Source organism: Chrysochloris asiatica, unplaced genomic scaffold, assembly GCF_000296735.1.
Source record: "Chrysochloris asiatica unplaced genomic scaffold, ChrAsi1.0 scaffold00082, whole genome shotgun sequence".
Lineage (NCBI taxonomy): Eukaryota > Metazoa > Chordata > Mammalia > Afrosoricida > Chrysochloridae > Chrysochloris > Chrysochloris asiatica.
The window spans coordinates 4,598,486-4,605,110 of record NW_006408600.1 but is presented as its reverse complement, the minus strand read 5'-3'; positions in this window follow the sequence as shown (position 1 = coordinate 4,605,110).

Genomic DNA, 6,625 nt, shown 5'->3' with positions numbered 1-6,625 from the left:
CTGCCAAAGGAACAAACAAATCTGTATTGGAAGAAATAGAGCCAGAGTGCTCCTTAGAAACCAAGATGGTGAGATTTCATATTTCATAGTTTGAGTATGTCATCAAGAGGTACCAGTCCCTGGAGAAGGACATCATGCTTGGTAAAATGGTGCGTCATGAAAAAGAGGAATGCCCCAACAAGATGAATTGATATCTGGAATTTACATAGTAACAGCAGCAATGGTCTTAAACATAACAATTGTGAGGCTGGCACAGGACCTGGCAGTGTTTCATTCTGTTGTACATTGTTGTTGTTGTTATGTGCCGTGGAGTCGGTTCCCGACTCATAGCCACCATGTACAGGGTTTCCAAGGCTGTAAATCTTTACGGGAGCAGAATCCCTCATCTTTCTCCCACGGAGCAGCTGGTTATTTCGAACTGCTGACCTTAAGGTTCACAGCCCGATTCGTAACCACTATGCTATCAGAGTTCCCTGTACATAGAGTCAGTGTAAGTTACAGCTGACTTGACTGTACCTAACAACAACCTTGATCAACAAATAGTTTATGTTATATGATAATAAATATTCTTGATATTTGACAGTTACACCAAAGCTATGTTTTCTTTATTCAGTTTTCTTCTATGAATCTCTGATTCTTACTGAAAAAAACGTTTTCTTGAGGGTTGAGTATGGAACTCTATTGGTGGATGCCTTACTGAGAAGGCAATATCTCCTGCCATAGAACTTCCTTTGCATAACACTAGGATCCTCACAGGACCTCTCAATTTATAATTCTTCAACTGTCACTCTTGAAATGCCAATACTACAGAGAGGAAAAATATATATATATTTCTCACTTCCATATTGTTCATTGACATTTCATCATTTAACTAGCAAAAATGAGTAAAGTTAGAATCTGAAATATACATACATGCTATGATATATTCAAGCCAAAAATTTCTTCTTCTAAAATTATAAATCTTAAAATATGGCATAGTATTTTACCATGACCTCATTTATTCTTCTTTACACTGTCTTTTTGTATTTTTTTTAAGAAATCACATTTTCATTTCCAATCCTAATTTCTATTTCCTTTGCAAAACTATACCTTAAATCTCTTACAATTATCACAAAGTTCTCTACCAAGTTTTAAAGTTTTACTTGCAAATTAGAGTGCAAAATAGTTGGCCTTAGAAGTGGTAAAAGGAAAATTCCTATTACAGCATCTGCAAATTATAAGTGAAATCACTTATAACTTATCCTGCAGTGCTTTTGAGAAACTTAGCTTGTTTTCTTCAAAGACGAAAACTACTTCATGAAAGGCCTAATAACACATTTAAATTACTGAGGATAATTTGAAAATTTAGGTTTTATGGAATTTAGATGATTACTAGAATCCCAGCAAGAAGCATAATGGACATAATTTTTATAACAATTGAAAATTACTCTATACATGATACACTTGCATTGATTTGAACCTAGCCTTTAAAAACTATACTTAACCCAAGTCACCAATCACCTAGAATTTTTTTTTTTTTTTCAGGTGTTAGGGACAAAATCCTGTTAGCTTGAGAAGAACTTTAGGTAGCTCATATTGTCATATAAACTTAAAATAAATAGAATGGTGCATTTAAGATATTAAATAACATGGGTTTGCATATTTCTATGAATATTAGAGCACTCTAAATGCTAATATGGAGCCCTGGTGTGGTGCTATAGGATAATGTGCTGGACTGCAAAGTTAGTTTAAACCACAAAGTCGGTAGTTCAAGCTCACCAGCTGCTCCTCAAAAACCCTATACAGGGTTGCTATGAGTAGGAACTGACTCGACAGCATTTAAAAACAACAGCTAATACCAATACATAGTGATCTGTACATCTACAGATATAGATGTATGTGTGTATGAGGTTATTCATCTAATTACAATCTAGAAATTTAAAACTCTGTGGGAGTCAACCGGACTGCATTTAACAACAAACAATCAAATATTTAATAAACATTTGGTTCATAATTTATGCTCATCAATTTATTTCTTTAAGAGAATAAACTTTAATAGAAATACACAATGTTGTTGTTGTTACGGGCCATTGAGTTGGTACCAACTCATAGCTACCCTATGAACAACAGAATGAAACACTGCCCAGTCCTGGGCTAACCTCACAATTGTTGCCATGCTTAATGCTGTCACTTTACCAATCTATGTCACTGGGGGTCTTCCTCTCCATCTCTGACTATTAACCTTACCAGAAATGATGTCCTTCTACAGCAAATGGTACCTCCTGACAATATGTCCGAAGTATGAGAGATAAAGTTTGGCCATCCTGGACTCCAAGGAGCAACCTGGCTGCACTTCAAACAGATCTGTTGGTTCTTTTGGCAGTCCATGGCACTTTCAATATTCTCCTCCAACACCATAACTGAAATACATCAATTCTTCTGCAGTCTTCCTTATTCACTGTCTAGCTTTGCATGGATATGAGGTTATTGAAAATATCATGTGTTGGGTTAGGCACACCTAAGCTGACATCTTTGATCTTCAACATGTTTAGAAAGTCTTGTGCAGCAGATTTGTCTAATATAATACATTGTTTGATTTTGTGACTGTTGCTTCCATGAGTGTTGATGATTAAGCCTAGAAGATTGAAGTTCTTGACAACTTCAATATTTTCTCCATTAATAAGACTATTGTTTATTGGTGCAGATATTTGTTTTATTTACATTCAAATGCAATCCATATTGAAGGCTCTGATATTTAAACCTCATCAGTAAGTATTTTATGTCCTCTTCACTTTCAGCAAGCAAGGTTGTAGCATCTGCATATCACAGGTTGTTAATGAGTCTTCTTCCAATCCTGATCCCATTTTTCCTCATATAACTCAGTTTCTCAGATTATTTACTCAGGATACAGGTTGAAAAAGCATGGTGAAAGAATACAACCCAGTTTCACACCTTTCCTAATGTTAAACCATTCAGTGCTCTCATGTTCTGTTCGAACAACTGCCTCTTGGTCCATGTACAGATTCCTCATGAGCACAATTAAGTGTTCCGGAATACTCATACTTCGCAATGTTGTCCATAGCTTGTCATGATCCACACAATCGAAAGCCTTTGCGTAGTAAGTAAAGCACATGTAAACAAACATCTTTCCTGTATTCTCTTCTTTCACCCAAGATCCATTGGTCATTAGCAATGATATCCCTCATTCCACCGTTGTTGTTGTTTTCTGGATCTGGTTTGAACTTCTGGAAGTTCTCTGTTAATGTATGGTTGCAGCCATTTCTGTATTCCCTTGAGTAAAACTTTACTCTCATGGCATATCAAAGAGATTGTCCGATGAATTCTGCATTCCATTGGGTCACCTCTCTTTGGAATGGGCACAAATACGGATCTCTTCCAATCAGTCGGCCAGATAGTTGTCTTCCAAATTTCTTGGCATAGATGAGTGAGTGCCTCCAGTGCTGCCTCACATTCTTGAAAGATTTCAATTTTTATTACATCAATTCCTGGTACCTTGTTTTTTGCTAATTCCTTCAGTGCCCCTTGGACTTCTTCTTTCAGTATCATTGGCATTTGATCATATGCTACCTCTTGAAATGGTTGAACAGCAACCATTTCTTTTTGATAAAGTGACTGTGTATTCCTTCCATCTTCTTTTGACGCTTTCTGCATCATTCAGTAAATTGCCTAGAGAATCCTTCAATAACAAAAGTCAAGGCTTGAATTTGTTTTTCAGTTCCCCCAGCTTGAGAAATGCTGAGTGTGTTCTTCCTTTTTGCTTTTTTGACTCCAGATCTTTGTACATTTCGTTGTAATATTTGACTTTCTCTTCTGGAGCTGCTGTTTGAAATTTTTTGTTCAACTCTTGGACCTCCTCATTTATTCCATTTTCTTTAGCATCTCTAAACTGGAGAGCAAGTTTCAGTGTCTCTTCTGACATACATTTTGTCCTTTTCCTTCTTTCTTGTATTCTCAATGACTTTTTGCTTTCTTTCTGTATGATGTTCTTGATGTCATCCTACAACTCTTCTGGTCTTTGGTGTTTAATGTTTAATGCATCAAATATGTTCTTCAGATGATTTCTAAATTCAGGTGGAATATATTCAAGGTCATATTTTTGCTCTCATTGACTTGTTTTTATTGTCTTCAGCTTTAGTCTGAATTTTGTACATGAGCAATTGATGGTCTGTTCAACAGGCTGCCCCTGGCCTTGTTTTCACTGATGATATGGAGCTTTTCCATCCCATCGTCTCTTTCTGCAGATGTAGTCAATTTGATTTCTATGTATTCCATCAGGTGATGTCTATGTGTATGGTCATCTTTTATGCTGTCTAATGAAAGTATTTGAAATGAACAAATCAATGATTTTGCAGAATTTTATCATGCAATCTACAGCATCATTTCTATCACCAAGGCCAACTACTGATCCTTCCTCTTTGCTCACAAACTTTGCATTCCAATCACCACTGTTGTTGTTGTTAGGTGCCATCAAGTCAGTACCAACCCATAGCAACCTTATGAACAGCAGAACAAAACACTGCGCAATCCTGGGACATCCTCACAACTGTTGCCGTGCTTGAGTCCATCGATGCTGCCACTTGGCCAATCCATCTTGTTGGGGGTCTTCCTCTTTTCCTCTGATCCTTCACCTTACCAAACATCATATCCTTCTCCAGTGACTGGTCCCTCCTGACAATATGTCCAAAGTATTAGAGATGAAGTTTGGCCATCTTAGCCTCTAAGGAGCACACTGGTTATACTTCTTCCAAACGGATCTATTGGTTCTTTTGGCAGGCCATGCACTTTCAATATTCTCTTCCAACACCATAACTCAAAGGCATCAATTCTTTTACGGTCTTCCTTATTCTCTGTCCAGATTTCCCATGCATATGAGATTATAGAAAATATCATGGTTTGGGTCAGGTGCACCTTAGTCCTCAAGCTGACATCTTTGCTCTTCAACACTTTAGAAAGGTCTTGTGCAGCAGATTTGCCCAATGCAATATGTCATTTGATCTCTTAACTGCTGCTTCCATGAGTGTTGATAGTTGATCCAAAAAGAATAAAGTCTTTGACAACTTCAATCTTTTTCCCGTTAATAAGAATGTTATTCATTGGTCCAGTGGTTAGAATTTTTGTTTTCTTTATAATGAGCTATAATCCATACCGAAGGCTGTTGTCTTTGATTTCTATCAGTAAATATTTTAAGTCCTCTTCACTTTCAGCAAGCAAGGTTATATCATCTGCATATCGCAGGTTGTTAATGACTCTTCCTCCAATCTTGATGCCATGTTTTTCTTCATAAAACCCAGCTTCTCAGATTATTTGCTCAGCATACAAGTTGAATAAGTATGGTGAAAGAATACAACCTTGTCACACACCTTTCTTAATTTTAAAACATTCAGTGTTCCCATGTTCTGTTCAAACAACTGCCTCTTGGTCCATGTACAGATTCCTCATGAGTACAATGAAGCACTTCAGAATGCTCATACCTCTCAATGTTGTATACAGTTTGTCACGATCCACACAATCAAAAGCACAGATAAGCATCTTTCTGGTGTTCTCTGCTTTCAGCCAAGATCCTTAGGACATCAACAATGATATCCCTCATTCCATGGCCTCTTCTGAATCTGGCTTGAACCTCTGGAAGTTCTCTGTCTATGTATGATTGTAGCTGTTTTTGTATTACCTTTAGCAAATCTTTACTCGCATGGGATATCAGAGATTGTCTGATGATTTCCGTATTCCATTGTGCCACTTCTCTTTGGAATGGGCACAATATGGATCTCTTCCAATCAGTCAGCCAGATAGTTGTCTTCCAAATTTCTTGGCAGAGGTGAGTGCCTCCTGTGCCACCTCACTTTCTTGAAAATTACAACTTTTATTCCTTCAATTCCTGGTGCCTTGTTCTTTGCCAATTCCTTCAATTCACCTTGGACTTCTTCTTTCAGTATCATTGGTTGTTGATCATATACTACCTTTTGAATTGGTTGATCATTAACCATTTCCTTTTGGTACAGTGACTCTGTTATTCCTTCCGTCTTCTCTTGATGCTTTCTGCATCATTCAATAATTTGCCCAGAGAATCTTTCAATAACGAAAGTTGAGGCTTGGATTTTGTCTTTAGTTACCCCAGCTTGAGAATTGCTGAGCGTCTTGTTCCTTTTCGGTTTTCTGATTCCAGACCTTTGCACTTTTTATTGTAATATTTGGCTTTATCTTCTCGAGCGGATGAAATTTTTTGTTCAGCTCTTGGACCTCCTCATTTCTTCCATTTTTTTTAGCATCTCTATGATGGAGAGCAAGTTTCAGTGTCTCTTCTGACAACCATTTTGACCTTTTCTTTCTTTCTTATCTTCTCAATGACTTCTTTGTCACTACTAATGATTAATATATCTTGATTGCATGTGTGACCAATTTCAGAATGAAGAAGTTGATAGAATTCTTCTATTTCATCTTCACTGGCTTTAGTGGTTGGTACATATATTGGATAATAGTAGTTTTAACTGGTCTTCCTTATAGACGCATGGATAACTTTGTGCCACATGATTTATCAGGGTACATTCTTTTTGACAATGAATGCAACACCATTTCTCTTCAATCTGTCATTCCTGGCATGGTAAACCATGTAGTTGTCAGATTCAAA